Source organism: Ursus arctos, unplaced genomic scaffold (genome assembly GCF_023065955.2).
Source record: "Ursus arctos isolate Adak ecotype North America unplaced genomic scaffold, UrsArc2.0 scaffold_11, whole genome shotgun sequence".
In the NCBI taxonomy this organism is placed as follows: domain Eukaryota; kingdom Metazoa; phylum Chordata; class Mammalia; order Carnivora; family Ursidae; genus Ursus; species Ursus arctos.
The window spans coordinates 66,312,923-66,332,165 of NW_026622775.1; positions in this window are offsets into that span (position 1 = coordinate 66,312,923).

Sequence of the window (19,243 nt, forward strand, 5' to 3'; positions counted from 1 at the left end):
TAGAGGCAGAGAGAGAACATTGCCTGGCAGCACTCTGTGGAATTATCCCCCACATTCCATGATAATCCTCTTCAATTGTTATAATTTGGGCAAGTTGCCTCCATGCCTCAAAGGATGGGCATGTGACCTGTGACTCCTATGGTACGGTTGCCATAGACTAGGGGGAGACCTTTGTCTGGGATCACTTTTGTAAACCTGAATGTAACCAGGCTGGGTGGAGGGTGGTCTTAGCCATCCTGTGGAGGGATCCTTCCTGAGAACGAAGCAACACCGAGGACAGCAGATCTACTCCCATGTGCTTCAAATTTGGCCAGTAGACAAACTCCCTCTCTTCCCCTCAAGCCAGAGCTTGCCTGACACTTCCAACCAGAGCAGCGCTAATAGACCTATGGTGGGTTGAACTGTGTCTGCCCAAAAGATACATCCAAGTCCTAACTCTGGTACCTGTGAATATGACCTTATTTGAAATTAGGGTTTTTCAAATGTGATAAAGCTAAGATGAGGTCATCATGGATCAGGGTGGGTCTTATAAGACAGGAAATTTGAGCACAGAGACACATGCAGGGGAGAGCACCATGTGAAGACGGAGGCGGAGATCAGTGTGATGTGTCTACACGCCAAGTGGCACCAAGGATTATCGGGAGCCTCCAACAGCTGGGGAGAGACAAGGGAATTCCCCCTCAGATTCTCTCTCAGAACCTCCAAAAGGAACCAACCCTGCTGACACCTGGAGTTTGGACTTTCAGCTTCCAGATCCAAGAAATATATGCAAGAGGCTTTTATGAAGTCGAATCAGTATTATGCCCTATTTACCAAAAGATGACGTTTTGGCAGCTGTTTTCATCAGATCCCTGCCCTTTTGGCTAGCCTGCCAACTCTTTCCCCAGCAACTGTGCTAAAAGAAATTTTAGTGTGGGCCCTTATCATATCTTGCCTGGATTGCTATAAAGAGTCTATATTCGGGGCGCCTGGGGGGCTCAGTCAGTTAAGTGTCTGCCTTTGGCTCAGGTCATGAGCTCAGGGTCCTGGGATTGAGTCCTGGGTCGGTCTGGGCTCCCTGCTCAGTGGAGAGTTTGCTTCTCCCTCTCCCACTCCCTCTCTTGTGCTCTCTCTCTCAAATAAATAAATAAAATATATTTTTTAAAAAGAGTGTCATCTTTTTCTTTCTTAGTTCCTCTACCTTCCTGCCACTTTTCCCCAAACATACTGATCTCATCGTCGGTTGTTACCCATGCTCTGCAGAAGAATTCCAAGCTCGCCAGCATGTCATTCAAGAATTTAAAGAATCTCATCTCAACCTCTCTGTGTGTTGTCCACCATCTCTCCCTTGCCATGTGCCTTATACTTTGGCGATACCAAATTATTTGATCCTAAATATTCCACACACTTCCACAGCTGCATGTTTTTGCGAATCCTGTTCTGTTTAAAATGATCTGTTAGTTGCCTCACTCAGGAGCCAGTTCCAACCCCCGTCTCCGACCTGGCTTGCTATACAGAAGCTGAAAAAGGCAAATTGTCTCTTTCCCAGACTCTATTGCTGCTAAGGCTACTTATGTGACACAGTTCTGGCTAATGAGATATAAGGAGAAATCTGCCGGAGGGTTCTGGGAGCTTTTGCTTTGCTGCTAGAAGGGGAAACATGGCAGGCACTGTCCTCCTCATCTTTCACCTTTGAATGTGGACACAATGCCTGGGCTGCTACAGCCAACCTGGGACTATGACTAAAGGTCACGAGAATTCCAGAAACTTCAGCCCTGACATTGTTGAGCTGATGAGTCATCTTGAGTGCCTAACTTATTTGTTATAGTAAATATATATTGTATGTATCATATATATTATATTTCTTTATTATTATTATTTAAAGATTGATTTATGCTAAGAAAGTAGGGTGATCAAGGGCACCTGGGTGAGAGAGAGAGAGAGCACACAAACACGGTGAAGGGCAGAGGGAGAGAAAGAATTTTGAGCAGACTCTGTGCCGAGTGTGGAGCCATACTTGGGGCTCAATCTCATGACCCTGAGATCAAGACCTGAGTGGAAACCAAGAGTCGGATGCTTGACCCAATGAGTCTCCCAGGCGCCCCTGTTATTATTTTTTTTTAAACCACTGTTAGTTAAGCATTCTGTTCCTTGCAGCTGAGGACATTTCTAACCAATACTTTGGTAAAGTGTTCAATGTTCTAGATCTTTCTAGTTAAATTGTTGCTTGCTATGAGAAGTAGTCCCAGACATCCTGGTCAGACTACACCTTCCTCCTCTAAGCACCCATGACATTGGGCACTTATCTTAGCTGCAGTACACATCACGTTAGAATGAATTGCTTACTTCCTGCTCTAGGCTATGAGCTCTGATCTTAGTCTTGCCTGTCTCTGCCCAAGGTATGCTGGCACCCAGCAGAGTGGCCTATAGAGAGCAAAGACTCCAAAAACACAGGGCAAGTGGAGGACTCCATTCACAGCTGCTCATCGCTGCATTGTAGCCACTGGCAAGGATTCTCACCCTTTAAGATCTACAAGGGAATGGCCGACCCACCTCCCTGGGTCATTTCCATATTCTGTCCAGGCAGACTGTGCTCTAATGCATCCTGCAGATACTTGCTGTGCTTTCATGTGAAAGATGCTGTGCTATGCTCTGCACAGGACAAAAAGAAAGGAAGGGCACATCTTGTATTTTAAGAGAATACCTTAATAAGGAAATTAAGTTTCTTTTGCATATGCCTTAAATAACAACACAACCAGAGGGGTGGAAGAAATACATATTTGTTTGCAACTGCAATTCCCATCCCTGACTGCATGTTAGCATGACCTGGGAGCTTTTTAAAAAAGGCAAATGCCCAGGGGCACCTGGGTGGCTGTTAGTTAAACATCCAGCTCTTGATTTTGGCTCAGGTCATGATCTTAGGTTTGTGAGATGGAGTCCCCTCTTCGGGCTCAGCGCAGAGTCTGCTCGAGATTCTCTCTCTCCCTCTGTCCCTCCCCCCACTCATGCTCGTTCTCTCTCTCTTAAATAAATAAATTATATATATAAATATATTTTAAAGGCAAATGCCCTGGCACTCTCCCTGGGGAGCCTGATGAAATTGGTCTGCTGCTCCCTTCTCCGCCCCATCTAATTTTTTAAAGCTCCCTAGGTGATTCTAGTATCCAGTCAGGGGTCAGAACTACTGATTTAAAAGAGGAAGAGATGTGGACTAGGAAGGCATCTTGGAGGCCGTGGTCTCTGGGCCAAACCTTGAGGTATAAGGTTGGACAACAGGGAGCAGGGGTATCTGAGAGCGAGGAGTGGCAGAAACGAAACATCAGTCTAGCTGTCAGCCAATCAACCAGACTAGTTGTGGAAAAGAGTTCTGATGAGTCAGTACTAGAAATAAAAGTGGGTGTGTGGGGGAGGGGCCTTGAATGCCAGACCAACAAGGTTAGACCATTCTGAAGGCAAGGATCACCATCCTGATGGCAATTTTTATGCTAAGAAAGTAGCATGATTGGGGCACCTGAATGGCTCAATTGGTTAAGCATCCGACTGTTGATCTCGGCTCAGGTCTCAATCTCAGGGTGGTGAGTTCAAGCCCTATGTTGGGCTCCACACTGGGGGTAGAGCTTTCTTAAAAAAAAACAAAAAACAAAAACTACCCCAAAAAAAGTTTTTTAAAGAAAGTACCATGATCAAAGAGAAATTGAAGAAGAAACTCTGCATGTAGAAGGAATATGGGCTGTATGAATTAGTAAACAACGATATAGTCTGTTAAGATAATTACACTCAAGCCACCAGTGAGGTTGCCTGTGGACCTGAGGTGCTCCCAGGTTAACCTTCCTTCCCACAACTTCCACTGGGAGCTCCCGCCCAGTTCAGACATGCTCAGACCTAAACAATGTTTCGAAGAAAACCCCACATTTCTTTGGAGTTCCTTGTAATCATCCGTCATGTTCCTTTCATCCTTTTCTGCCTAATGCCTATCATAGCACACCACAGTGTCTGGGACCTTTCAGGTTCTCAAGAAACGCTTACAGAAAGGAAGAATCCAGCCACACAACTTAGCTTGGCTCAGCTGCAAGGCCTGCTGGGAGCTCAGAAACATGGGATGGTAGGGAGATGGAAGAGGAGGTCAGACCCAGTCAGAGCTGAAGGAAATAACTCGCTGTCAGACTGGCCTCAGGTGTGAGTGGAAGACTGTACAACGCAGAACATTCCAGGGGCCGTGGTGAAGCACCAGGAATTGACTGAGGCCAGGAGCCAAGGAGGCGCAAATTTGGGAATGCTGGGAGAGCCCCAGTATGGGAGCTAAAGACCAAGTAGGAACGGAACCGCAATCCCTGCTGCCCAGTTGGGCCGGTGGGCTCTGGCCAAGGGGAACGGCCCGAGAGCTCAGCAGGGTATCAGGTCCAGACCAGAGTGGACGAGCCAAACAGAACATGGGGCCACATCCCCAGGGGAACGACAAGGCCGTCACAGCCAACATCAGGGCCAAGTTGTAGTTCTGAGGGCATATGGGGGTCTGAGCTTCGCCTGAGCCTTGGGCTCATGGCAGCAGGGATATGTCTGGCCCTCAACCGGGTGCTGGGATTAATTCAACCAGTGCTCTATCCAGCACTGACTCTGGGGCTGCAGGAGGGGGGCCATCCCACCCACCACATCTCCAGCCGATCAAAATGGGGAGGTGCTGAAGATGCCCAGGGCCAAGGTGCCCATGAGAAAAAAAACCAGGAGTTGTTGGTTTGTTTTCAAAACCTAGCATGGGTTCCAAATCAATGAAATGAAAACACAAATTTCTGGCTTCTTTCATCCTCTCTGCAAGAGAGATGATGTGACCCTGCCTTCACCACGCCAGGCCCCACCGAAGGCCCCACCTGTCCCTTGGTCATCCCAGCCTTGCTGAGCCTGCGCTCATGTGCTCCCCCCAGGGTCCTCAGGCAGCAAAGAAGTTGCTCCAGGGGCAGAAGCCATTGCAGGAAGGCGAGCAGGCAGCGGACTGTTGGGGAAAGAGGCCTGGCCTCGATCAGAAGAGCCGAGTTCCAGGCCTGATTGCATCACTAATCTGCCGCATGCCCGTGAGCACAGTACACACAAGGCCTGTCATTGTGCCCACACGCAGCCCAGATGTTTTCCAAGTTCCTTTCTTGCTCTGCCACTCTGAGGCTTCCCATTAGCATGCGAACAGCAGGCCAGGTATGTGGGGAGTTAGAACAAAAGCCAAATGGCCACTCGGAGTCTGTCCCCTAACGGCTGTGACTTCTTGCGTCTCTCCCGGCCCTTCTCGATGCTGCTGCTCGTCGTGCTGATTTGGTCACCGTGCTGTGCAATGCATGGGAGAAGGAAGAGGTGGGCAGTTGTTGGGAAATGGTGTCGACACTGAGCAATCAAACGGCTGCTGGGAGGTAGAAGCCACGGTGCCCTGCCCAGAACCACTGCCAGGCCCCTGTGCGGAGTGGCCCCCCTCGCCTCCACGGTGACCCTTCCCTGATGAGGGCCATCCACAGCCACGAACTGATATAGTTCACAAAGCTGCCCCCTCGCCTCAAGGTGGGTCAGCTCTACAGTGTAGTTTATGTTCTAGAAGCTTCCCCTTGTGGGTTAAGCCAGACCTAAACTTTACTTTTTTTTTTTTTTTAAGTTGAAAGAGGGTTGACAATGTTACATGAGTCTCAGGTGTATGGTATAATGATACCACAAGTCCGTGTGCAACGCTGGGCTCGCCACAGTGCACTCCTACCGTCTGTCACCACAATACCACTGACCACCTTCCCTGCCGCACTTCTCATGCCCATGACTTACTCCTTCCATACTGGGAGACCGTACCTTCCACACCGCTTCACCCGTTTTGCCCATCTCCCTACCCCTTCCCTCTGGCAACCACCAGCTTGTTCTTTAAATTTGTGGCTCCGTTTCTGCTTTTTTGTGTGTTTCAAACCTAAACTTCACTTGAGACTACATCTTTGCTTGGCCCCAGCCCTTCCCCCTCGGTCCCTCACAGGGTTTCCCTGCAGCGTCCTCTCTGAATAAATCACTTTCACAAGAGTATCTGTCGCAGGTCCTGCTTCTAGGGACTTGATCCAAGACAGGGTGTTTTTAATAAATAAAAATGAAATGCCATCAATGGGCAAAACATGAATGTGGAGAAAACACGTATGAGAATATGGGATATAAACTCCCAGATTCATTTTTCTTTAAAGGAAAAAAGAAAAGTGTGCAACAAGTCTGTTTGTGGGGGAAGGAAGCAAAGACCAGCTTCCTGTTTGTCCCTGGAGGGCAGTAAGCTGAGTGGGTCCCTTCCCCGGTATTGAAACGCCATTTAGACTCATGCTTTTCCTAAACATCACGAGGTAGCCGGGAGCTCCCCAAATCAAGATCAGTCTGGTTTTCTCGAACGCTCCCGTCTATGACTTACCTGACTCATGCAAGTAACTATATCCTCTCTGTCTGTACAGGGGGCAGGAGCCCCTATAAGGAAACTCCAATAGTGAATGTGGTGTTTTTCTTTCAGAAACCAGGCTGATCTGTTAAAAGTCCGATTCAAAAAGGCTCAGAGGCCCCAACTATCCAGACTGCCCCAGCCCACAGTGGCCGCTCATGTCCAGACGAGGTGACCTAGTGAATAAAAGCTGTGCCTAATGAAAAGCTTTCCCGGGCCCTGAACTGTTGTCAGGCGCATCTTTCCGATGTTCTCTCATGGTCGTCAACGGCACAAGCTCTGGAATCAACATGCCCAAGTTTGATACCTGGCTCTTTCCCTTGGTGGCCGTGTGGCCTCGCCTCAGTGTCCTCATGCGTCAGATTAAGGGCTCATGTGTTATTACAGATGCATCAGTACAAGGGATGAGCTGAGAACACCGTTTGGCACAAGGTGAGGTTTAACACATGTTAACTTATTATTATCATGGTAACTAATTGCTCGTTCAGTGGAGGGCACTTGGGTCTCCACCACCGAGTTGCTGTATATCTGAGCAAATCACTTTTTAAGCACTTTACGCTCGCTCGTAAACACAAGGTTCAGCAGGATGCTCTCTGATGTCCTTTCCGGCCCTAAAATTATATGAGCCAATGAACTACTGATGTCAACTTCGAACTCACTTCCAGGTCCTGAACTATCCTGGTAACCAGGACGTTGTTCTTATTTGTCCATGAGAATTTGTAATATTGATAATTTTATATGTCAACTAGACTGGACCACAGGATGCCCAGATATTTGGTTAACCGTGATTCTGGGTGTGTCTGTGTGGCCATTTCTGGGTGATTCACGTGTGAATCGGGAGACTGGGTAAAGCAGATTGCCCTCCCCAATGTGGGTGGGCCTCATCCCACTTGTTGGAGGCCTGACTGGAACAGAAAGTTGGAGGAAGGGAGGATTTACTCTCTGCTTGTTTTCAAGCTGGTACATTGGCCTTCTGCACTCCAGTTGGAACTTCACCACCTAATTTACAGTAAGACCGAAATATAATAAGATAGAACATAAAATAAATCTATTTATGTATCACCCCAGTATGAAGGCTACCATCAAAAAAAAAAGCAGACTGGGTGACTTAAAGAAGAGAAATTTATTTTCTCACTGTCTGGAGGCTGCAAGTTCATGATCAAGGTGTTGGCAGGGTTGGTTTCTTCTTCCTCCCTCCTTGCTTGTAGATGGCTGTCTTCAGTGTCTTCACATCATCTTCCCTCTGAGTGTGTCCATGTCTTAATCTCCTCTTCTTATAAGGACACCAGTCATATTGGATTGGGTTCCACCCCACTGACCTCATTTTATCTTAATTACTTCTTGAAAGGGTCTATCTCCAAATACAGTCATTTTCTGAGGTATTGGGAATTTGGGCTTCAACCCTAACCATATTCAATTCAATATGAATTTTTGGAGGATGTACTTCAGCCCACGGCAACTGCTTAATACATAGCAGGCATGCAACAAACATATGTTGGACAAATAATAAAACTATGAGCATACCAATAGAAAAATAAATGAAGATAATACACTAGAAAATCACAAAAGAAAAACTTAAATGGACAGTAAACACATAAAAATATGTCCAGTCTCATTGGAATCACAGAAACACAAATTAAGACAATACTGAGATATTATCATTGTGCCAATCAAAATGGCCAAGATGAAAAAGAACAGACAGTAGCCACCCAGAGGAGTACAGATATGGGGAACACAGCTCTTTGTTACCTTGCTAGTGAGAATGCACTTGGAACACACCCTGGGCAAGGCAGCTTATCATCATTTTTTTAAAGTACCGCATTCTGGCAGGTGAGCAGACATCCTTAAAGAAATGACCTGAAGGGTAGTTCTTAGTCAAGTGAAGGAGGAGGGAGGAGCAAATAAGGCAGAGATAACAGTTTTGCGTGAAGGCCTGGTGGCCAGAAAGCACAGTGCCTTCGAAAAGGCAGGAGAATAAGGAGGGGAGGGACCCCATCATGCTGTCCATCCTGGACCAAGGTCAACGTGAATATCGTCTTCCTCCCCAGATCCCACTGCATCAATGCAACATGTCACCACGTACACTTACAGAATTTTTTCTTGTGATGAGAATGCTTAAGATCTGTTCTATCAACGACTTTCAAATGTACAATGCAGTACTATTAACTCTAATCGCCGTGATGTACACCATATCCCCATGATTTACCTTTTTTTAAAAGATTTTATTTTTTAAGTATTCTTTACACCCAACCTGGTGCTCAAACTCACAACCTTGAAATCAAGATCTCACGCTCTACCAACTGAGTCAGCCAGGTGCACCTTACTTATATTTTAATTGAAACTTTGTACCTTTTGACTCCCTTTACCCATTTAAACCACCCCCCATCCTACAACTCTGACAACCACCAACCTGTTCTTTGTATCTATGAGCTTATTATTTTTTTTATCCCACATATATGTGAGATTATACGGTGTTTGTCCTTGTCTGTCTGATTTCCCTTAGCATAATTCCTTCATGGTCCATGCATGTTGTCACAAATGGCAAAGTTTCATTCTTTTTAATGGTTGAATAACACTCCATTATGTATATATACCACATTTCCTTTATCCATTCATCTATCTGTAGAAACTTGGGCTGCTTCCCTATTCTTGGCCATTGTACATAATGCAGCATTGAAAATGGAGATGCAGATATTTTTTCAAGTTAGTGTTTTTATTTCCTTTGGATAAATACCCAGTAATGGAATTACTGGATCATAGGGTAGTTCTGCTTTTAACTTTTTGAGAAACATCCATACTGTCCTTCACCGTCGCTGCACCAGTTTGCATTCCCACCAACAGTGCACGAGGGTCCCTTTCCCCACTGTTTCTGGTATTGTTCATACACAAGAGTATAAGTGTTTTCAGAAATCAATTTAAGTCATCAACTATTTTCCTTAGGATTTTTGAGGTTAAGCCTGGAGCTCCCAATGTCCAATAAAACCCCCTTTTTCTTTGTTCTTTATGAGTTAGTTCTAAAGAATAAAAAACAAACAAAAAAAAACACAAGAACTCACAAGGACAAGATAGGATCAGCAATATCTTTGGTGAAGAACTCTATTTTCTACATAAGCCAGGTTATGGTTTGCTGACCCACTGAATTTTAAAAATTCAGTATTGTGTTTATTCTAGAATTAATCGTTGAGGATGCAGGCATTCACAGGACACTGTGTCCTTTTTTTATTATCTCTCAGGGAAAAAAAATCAGGCATCACTAATCAAATCTACACAATTGGCTTCAGTTTTTGGACCGTGTGAACGCTGGACTGGATTATGTTTCTCCCTTTGCTCTGGATGCTCAGATCCAATCTTATTTATGCTTCGTCTAACAAAGAGTTTATCTTCCCAAAGTGTGTGGGAATTAATATTTGCTCTTTTAAGTTTTTTCTATCTTTCACTCCCTTCCTCCAATTTATCTTTTAATTTTTTCACTTGTCTTTAATGCAACATATCACATCCTTATTGAAAGGAGGTGGGAAAGGGGTGCCTGGGTGGCCCGGTTGGTTAAGCATATCCAGCCTGGAGTTGGCTCTGTGCTGGGCATGAAGCCTGCTTGGGATTCTCTCTCTCCCTCTCCCTCTGTTCCTCCCCTCCACACCGTCTCCCCTCACACACACTCTTGCATGCTCTAGCGCTCTCTCAAAAAAAGGGGGGGGGGAGATAAGAAGGGATAAAAGGCAAAGACACAGCGAGAGAGAGGGGTAAGGAACAAACTCTGCTAAAACATGTACTTAGCAAGCAACAACCATTATTTACATTACCAAATTACACTTAACTTCACCATGGGGTTCCTTCCTGTAGAATTCCCTGAAAACATTTACATTTTTTCATTTGCTTTAATAAAAAGCACTTTCCCACAGGCACAGTATCTCTCCAACACGTCTGCTGTGTAAAGCAAATTTTATCTGTATTTCAAAAGAGTTTTACCCAGGTCCAGCAACGTCTGTCTGTAATGGGAAGAACTCAGCTCCATGCCGAACTCCAGCCTCCTCTGGTTGTTTCCCTTCATCTAGCCTAGCTGGCCGTGTGGTGAAGTGTCTGAGTGTGTCAGCCGGCTCTCCTACACTCAAGTTCCTTTCCATCCTCACTAGGAAGAGAGAGCATGGAGATGATGCGATCACTCACCCACCCAAAGTGTCAGAGACAACGCAGATCAAAATTCCTGTCTCCACTCCCCGGGCTTTTGCCACCATATCACATCGACTCCTTCTCTCCCAAATGATTCCAATTATGTCCTCACTGCTATTTAGCAAAAATTTACAGTGTACATCTTTGCAGTAGTTTCTCTCTCTTTGACACACACACACACACACACACACACACACACACACACCTTTTAACTATGATGTATAGCTTATTAGATATACAGCATTTTTGTGTCAAAATTATAGATCTTGGGGGGTGCCTGGGTGACTCAGTCGAGTGTCTGATTCTTGATTTTGGCTCAGGCCATGACTTCGGGGTTGTAGGATCAAGCCCCACATCAGGCTCCATGCTCAGTGGGGAGTCTGCTTGGGATTCTCTCTCTCCCTCCCCCTCTGCCCCCCCCCCCCATTTACGAGTGTGCTCTCTTTCTCACTCTCTCTCTTTAAAATAAAATATATATAGAGAGAACACAGGGAGACTTCATCTCGGGGCTTACGATCTCAGAAGTACGCTGAAACAGCTTAGTTTGAAGCAGAGCCAGAATCAGGAGGCAGTCAGCAGGGCATTGCTGGGGCTTCGGTCCATGGGCGTCCTGAGACATCACTGTGAGTGTAAGGAGAGGGTGAATTCCTAGTTCCCTTGGCATTCTGCTTCCATAATGGTGCTGAAATTTGTCTGCTGATACTCCTCTCCCCTTTATAATGATCGATTTATACCTTTATTAAGTTCTTTTACAACGATTTTGGTAGAGTCTCAGGAGGGAGAGATGACCATTTGAACTTACAACTCCTAGAGCTCTGATCCTCTCTGATCCTGTCTGTGTGTGTACATATGTGTGTATGTGCACACACGCGTGGGCACACATTTCAGTATAAGAACAGAATTGGGCAGGCAAGCACGTTGCTCTGGAAGCCACTGTGGAACCTCTGTGTTTCCAAGGTAGAGACCCACCTCAGCAATTCAAGTGGATTGTCCGTGAGGTGGTCGAGGCCAGCCTTTGGTGGGAAGAGGGAAGTGGCCCAGCTGCAGGGAGAGTGGATTCCCTGAGCCCGCAGGAGGAAGGGCTGGTGAGTTTGGGGGAAAGGCAGACACCTGACCCCCACTCGTGTACACTGAATCCAGCTTTGTATATTTACAGTCATGGCCAAACTTTATTTCAGGAAAGCAGGAATGAATTTGCTTTAAATCACTTCAGATACTCTGCCACACTAACATATGAGGGGAAAAAAACCTTTTCTCAACAGATGCAGAAAAGGTTTTCAGTATAAGTCAAAGCCCATTGGTGGCAAACTTTCTTTTTCCTGTTTTTTAAAAATAGGCATGTGTATTGTATGCAAGTGGACATAAATAGCGTCCTGTCATAAAGCTGTTTTAGGCGCCTGAACTCCCCTCTCCCTCACCCTTGGCTGTATCAGGTCCTCCACCTCCACACGTCCCCTTAGTCATTTTTCTCCGAAATGATGCAATGCCATACACATTCCATGCCTCGTGCTCAGAACAAACCCCCATTCCCCCCGGCACATTTTCCAGAAAGGGCCACCACTCTTTCTTCCTCTTCTCACTCAGCAAAGCTCTCTGGTCTACCTCCCATACCCAGCAATCTTTGAGTTTGTGGTTCCCATCAATGATGAACCCAACCGACTGCCATGCAGCCCCTCATTTAAACTCATCCTAAAGCACTTGGGATGGCAGCTCTATAAAAATGCTCTTCTCCTGGGTCACATGGACTGGTTTTCCTTCTGGTTTCTTTCTGTCTCTTCAACCTCCTTTTAGCTTCTCCCCTATCTATATCTGTCAGTGCCGCAGGCCCCTGGGGCTTCTCCTAGACTTCCTTCTTCTCTTTCCCCTCTCTCCCCTAGACTACATCATCCATGCTATACCTTCATTGACACCATTTTGCTGATTAAGACCAAAATCTCTATCTGCAGCCCAGCTCCTTCCTCGGGGTTCCAGACTCATCTGCCCAGTGATCTGTCCACACTTGGACTGGGTTTTCTATGAGTCCTTGATTCCTCGGGACCACTGGGCTGGCTGTCCTTCAGGAAACGGCGCCATCATCCAGTAGCAACCAAGAAGTAACCCTTTTCACCTTGGGGTGGCATGCCCCATCATTCACCACAACCTGTTGATTTTACTTCCTGGATATCTCTCAAATCTATTTTTTGCCCCATTTCCACAACCACAAATTTAGTTTTAAGCCACTATAATCTCTTCATCCTCACCAGTCATTCCACATCCATTCTTGTTTTTCTCAAGTTCCTTCTCTAAACTTAAAAGAATGGTTTTGTTCTGTTTTGTTTTGTTTTTTTAAGATTTTATTTATCTGAGAGAAAGAGCTAGAGAGAGCACGAGCTGGGAAAGAGGCAGATGGAGAGGGAGAGGCAGACTCCTCGCTGAGCAGGGAGCCGAAGTGGAACTCGATCCCAGGACCCTGGGATCATGACCTGAGCTGACGACGGCAGAAAGGCAGACACTTAACAGTTGAGCCACCCAGACGCCCCAAAAGAGTGGTCTATTAATAATGCAAATCTATGTCGTTGTTCCACTGCTTGAAATCCTTCAATGACTTCCTCGAGCTTTTGGAATGACATCTGTCATCGTGAGCTTGGCCTCCGAGGCCTGCCTATTTTGTTTGTTGTCTGTCTCTCTGACTGCTTGGTCAGTCTCATCACCGACCTTCTCCTGGTTCCTCGCACATGTTCTTCTTCCCTTAACAGCACATGCTGCTCCCTCTGCCTACGATGTTCCTTGCCTTTTCCCCCAGCGGTTGCAGCTCAGTGTCCAGGGCGTGGTCTGGGGCGACCTCCTCTCCTCCCTTATATTTTTTCAAGTCCCCATGTCACAGGCTCTCAAAGTGTTCTTCACGTCTTCCTAACACTTATAATTTATGTAGTTTTTTGTCCGTTTACTTTTCCTGCTAGACGGAAAGTTCCATTATCTGTTCCGTTCAGTTGTAGATGACATTTGTCTTTCCTCATGGTGACTCTGCACCTGCACTTCTTTCTATGCCGGAACAATCAACCACTTTATGAGTCTTGGTGGAAGAGGGAAGGAGCACAAAAGACCATCCCCAGCTCTGCTTACTTTCCCAGCCCCTCCTGTAGGTAGGACACAGACAATCCACACACACCCCTCCCCCGCCCCTTGACACATCCTTAAAGGATTTGGGCTCAGGAACTGGTAACATAGAAGGAAAGGGGAAATTCACTCGTCTCGTTTAGGCGGAAGCAGTGGTGTGGTGGCTTCTGGGACAGAAGCTGCTTTGGTGGTGGTGGCAGTAGTGGCTGCCAATGAGGTCCTGGGAACAGAACGAAAAAACACTGCCCTTTGTGTTCAGCAGTTGCCCTCAGTTCTGTGGGCTGGCTCGCCAGTCCTCTCAATGATTCTGTCACTTGTAATCAACTTTTTAATAGACACTACGGCACCAGAGTGAGACTATACCAGAATCTACTAGTCCGAGTTGACTAATCCAACGGCTGTAAATCTGGTGTCCCAGCGGAGTCCTGGCACAGAGCACGTACACAGTGAACGCCGGCTGCCTTAAAGAATGCATGAAACAAAGGGTCTTATGTGCCCTTGTGGACTGAGGATTCCTTATTCTTTCACAGAATCATTTTTAAAACTCCTGTCCTCCTTACATTTAAATGGCAAAAATCACAAATATTAAACCAGTTTGGAAAATACGGCATTGGTTGATATTGAAAAGTCCTTAAAGACTGCACCCACAGCATTACTGTATGATTTCTCCCCCCACTAGAAAAAGGTCACATCCACCAAAGACTAGAGTTGGCCCAGCAACCAGGGAGCGTGTACTGTGTGAAGGACAGTTCACTTGGAGGTAAGTGTCACCTAGCTATAGACTAAAACCCAAAGGGATTCGGGAGCTGTTCTATGACAAAGAATGCAGGGCAGAGACCTCACTCATTTACTGGACCTAGATTTTCTCTTCTGTAAAACACAGAAAACAACCTCACATAGATTGTTACGAGTTTTAAATTAAAGAATGTTAAGATCTCCAAAGTCCATGTCTAGTGCGTGCTTAGCGCTCCCTCGATGTTTCCCTAGTTCCCCCTCCCTTGCCCCTCTCTCCTCACCCAAAACAGCGATCTGTTTATTAAATCACATGGCAAGTGTGGCAATGTGGAAAAAGCCAGCGATACCGACAGTTTGTCATGCTATTCTCACCCTGAATTCCATCCCCCCAAACATGGATTGTTTGGCAGGAACATGGTAGCATTTCTAAGAGCACAGATGATATGAAGATTAACTTTCAGAAATGGTTAAATGTGTATGAATTTCCTTTTTCAGATTTATTCATGATGCTGAATCTAGTGATGCCCAAATGGATAGCTTGAAGCTCAAAAATCTGCCTCCACCTAAGGCTCATTAGCGTTGCCAAACGGAACGAAACGCGCCACGCTGCCAACACTGCCCAGCGCTTGATCCCTTCTGTTTATTTCCCACATCTACTGGCAACACCGTTGACAAGCATTTTCAAGAATATTAATGATTGCATAACGTTTGGTGAGAAGCTGTGATTTCTCAGGATATAAATTGATATTGCAGAATTATTTTGAGAAAACCAAGACACCCCAGATGCTTGATTTAAAAAGAGACTGGGGCCCTGGAAAGTGCTTTTGCTTCGAATTGGCATCCTGACTCTGTCATTTATTAATGGTGGGAGGCGGGCTAATTATTGAACACCTCTGAGCCTTGGTTCCTTCGGCAATAAAATTACGTATTGGACTCTATTAACTGACAGCCACCACAATGCTCGGCAAAAAAAATCCCCAACAGATGCAGTTTTTCTCAACAGGCAGCAGAGATTAAGTTGTAGGAAACTCGCCCCACCTCTCTCTGTAGGCTGAATTTTAGTCCAGACACCTCCCACGTGCAGTCATCTCATTGCAAGACCTCTAATTCAATCTCACTCCATAAACAAGGTTACATGGCAAAAATGAATCAGTCCCATGTTTAATGTCATGCTAGCTAACCCTGCAGTACCCCCTAATCCCATTATTAAAACAAATGGCCATGCAGAGCTGCTTTTGCATGTGACAATTCTAATATAAAACTCACAGGGCACCCACTCAGCTTGGGCAAAGAGAAGATTCTGGGTTTAGCCAGAATCTCAAGTAAGCAATCAATTTGACTTCTGTCACTTTGGGAGATTTCGGGTGTCCGTGAGCTCTATTTTTTTTTTTTTTAAGATTTTATTTATATATTTGTGAGAGTGAGAGCATGAGAAGGGGGAGGGTCACAGGAAGCAGACTCCCTGCTGAGCAGGGAGCCCCGACGTGGGTCTCGATTCTGGGACTCGAAGATCATGACTTGAGTCCAAGGCAGACGCTTAACCAACTGAGCCACCCAGGCGCCCCCCGTGAGCTCTATTCTTTTCCTTAGTGTTTCTTAACATTTTCTTCTTCTGTCTCAAAAATAAAACTTCAGAAATCTGGTGCCATTGTATGCAACTTTTCTCAAGAGTTTAATCCTTCCTGATTCCCGGGTTATTTCAAAATACTCTGTATCTTGCTGTTCCACTTCAGGTAAATTAAATAAAACTAGCCCAAAACTAGGCTGGTTTTTCTTTCTTTTTTTGGTGTCAAAAATAAAATTCAGTCATTTTCAATATTTTTAGCACGCACCATATGACAAGCATTGTGTCAGTTCTGGGGTGGTGGGAAACAAGATATGGCGCTTGCCTAGAGGACCTCATGGCCTATCAAGGAAAACAGACAAGTGGAAAAGAATCATAATTCAGGGCAAATGGGGGTAAATGCCAGATGTTCTGGGGGATTACTGGAGAGGCACGTAACCCAGCTGGCTGTGGGGGTGTGTGTGATGGTTGTCAAGGTTTCCCAGAGGAAGTGAACTGTGAGCAGCTGCTGTGAAAAATGGAGGATGAGGGGTGGGGGAAGGGAGATCCCCCGCAGAGGAAAGAGCACTTACAAAAGCGACCGGGGCTGGCAGAGCATGAAGGTATGGTCACCGGTGGGGGAGGGGTGGCGGGCAAACACGGGGAGGTAAGGCTGGAGATGAGCAGGGCCGGGCAGTAACTTTAGAACTTTATCTTTAGGACAATGAGAAAGCATTTAATGGTTCCAAGTGACAGTAGTATGATCAGATTTTATTTTACTTGAGGGGCAAGGAGTGGGAGAGAGAATCCCAAGCAGACTCCCCACTGAGCGCAGACCCTGGACCTGGGAGTTCGATCCCACGACCCCGAGATCATGACCTGAGCCAAAACCAAGAGTCAGATGCTCAACCATCTGTGCCACCCAGGTGCCCCTTGATTTGAATTTTGGAACAGTTCCTGTGGCTGCTTGAAAGTACAGAGCCATAGAGACCAGCTGGGAAGCTCTTGCAGTGACCCAAGAAGGCTCGGGGCAGTGGCCTGGATTAAGGCAGCGGAAGGTGGGGAGCAGCAGCTGGAGCGGAGATATTTTAAAGGTGGAATTCAATGGTGACTAGATGCATGGGTGGAGGATTGGCACTTTCTGCTTTGGGCCATTGAGGGGATACTTACGCTCTTTACAAGCGACAAGAAGAGGGGTATGTGGAAGGAAAGAGGAAGAGAGATGGGGAGGACTAGTTCAGGACATGCTAAGTGTGAAATGGCCATGTCTAACGGGTAGACAGAAAGGTCTGGAGCCCAGCGCACACCTGGCTGGATTACGGCTGTGGGCATCACTCGAATTTACCTGTGGGTCAGTGAGACACATCCCTGGTTGTGCAGCACAATCACTTTGGAAGCACTTAAAAAAAAAAAAGTCCGTTGTTTATTAAATATATCCAGTTTTTCTGTACTCATGCTGGGAGTGGGAGTGGAGGACAGGACATTGTTGAGGTAGAGCACAGGTAAAATTCACTGAGGTTGGGGAAATAAAGCTTTGAGTTTTTGTTCCGTGAGCATTTCAAAACATACACGAACTGCAGCGGAGGGAGGTGAATCTTTTACTAAGTGGTAACCAAATAATTTTAATATGATTTGTACTCCTTCCCTCACCCCAAGTTTCCAACCCCATTCCACTTAAGCAAACTTCAAATTTGCATCTCAAAGTCTAAGAATTGATCAGCAGCTTTACCACCCATTAGCATTTACTCAAAACCCCTTGAAACACACCAAATGCTCTTTTCAGTTATTTATAAAACTTGCTATAGTCTATTAACTTCTGATAAGCTGTCTAATCAGCTGCAGAAATAAAACTTTTGTCAAAACTTTTCCCCTTCATTTTGAATTCATACACTGTCTAATTTCGTGACCTTTATATTTTTAGTTCTACCATTCCAAAGTAAGAATAGCAATAAATGAAGCAGAGGACATGGTCTTCTTTACACACTGTTCTCCACATTCTAAACAAAGCTTTCACTCAACTTTATAATTAGTCTACAAAAGTGCTTAATACTTTGAACCTCTACCCCTCATGGAGCAGAAGAGGTACAATAAATCAGCCCAGGGCTAAAACACATAAAAGTTAAAATGTCACGAATGGGGCCTACTAGTTTATCGAAGATTAATCATTTGTGATTTGGAATGTTAGCTCACCTAAACCTAGAATTTATAGCTTTTTCCCTAAATTCTGGTTATCTTGGTCTGTTTACCAAGAGGCATAAAGGAGACATTTAGAATAAACACATACATTCTTGTACCACTACCAAATATAAAGTGTTATTTCTAGGACTCCATAATGTCTATACCTAAAATTCAGCCATTCTCAATCCTGCTTTTTAGATTGAACTGTAATTTACTAACAGCAATGAGAGAATTAAAGGCCTCAAGAGATCATTTAGTCCAATCTCAGGCAGCTGAAGCTCAAAAGCAACAAGTCGACTAGGCTGAAAAGTGGAAGCCTAGTCTGGGTCTACTGGACTGATGCTTTTAGCTACACTGGAGAATAATGGCAGGAGCAATTATAAGGCTTCAGGAATCTTTAGCTTTCATTCCAGTCCTCCTCTCAGATCAGGAGTCACGGATGGAGAACAACCCTATCTTCCTTCAGCACCTACCCCATCTTTGTCTTCGAAGACCTAGTCTTTATGGAGAGAACAGTCAATCAGACTTGGATTTCCTCAACTTCTCCCTCCTTCGCTCCTAACAGACCTCTCTTGACCCTTGCTCGCCTACCTCTCCACTTCCTATCACGAATGCTTAGGTTTGTGTAATGGCTCCGAAAGTCATTCTCCCCCTTTCCAAAGTCTATCTCCCTTCTGAGTCCTTAATATATTCCTCCTACTCCTTTCAGGGTCCTACTCCATTATTTTTCTGCTCCCTTGTGTTGTATTTCCTTTTGTGCTCTTTTGTTAGACTACTCCTACCTCTATATCCGACTTAAGTAAACAATTCCACCACCCTGTCTCCCATGAGAAATCTTCCCTTCCTTTTCATCTCCAGATTAACTGAGAAAAGCCAGCACTTTCTTGCTAGTCTTTCACTGACCCAACACAATCTTACCTGGGTCCCTCTTTTGCTCCTACAGAAAATGTTCTTGCAAGAATCCGTGGTGATTCAACCACCAAAATCAAAAGGTTCTCTTCAATTCACCTCCTTAACCACTAAGTCTGACAGGGTTGGCCACCTCCTCCCCTTTTACGGGGGTTGGCTCTCCTACCATACTATTTACATCACTCACCTTTTTGAGTTTCTCTTCTGCT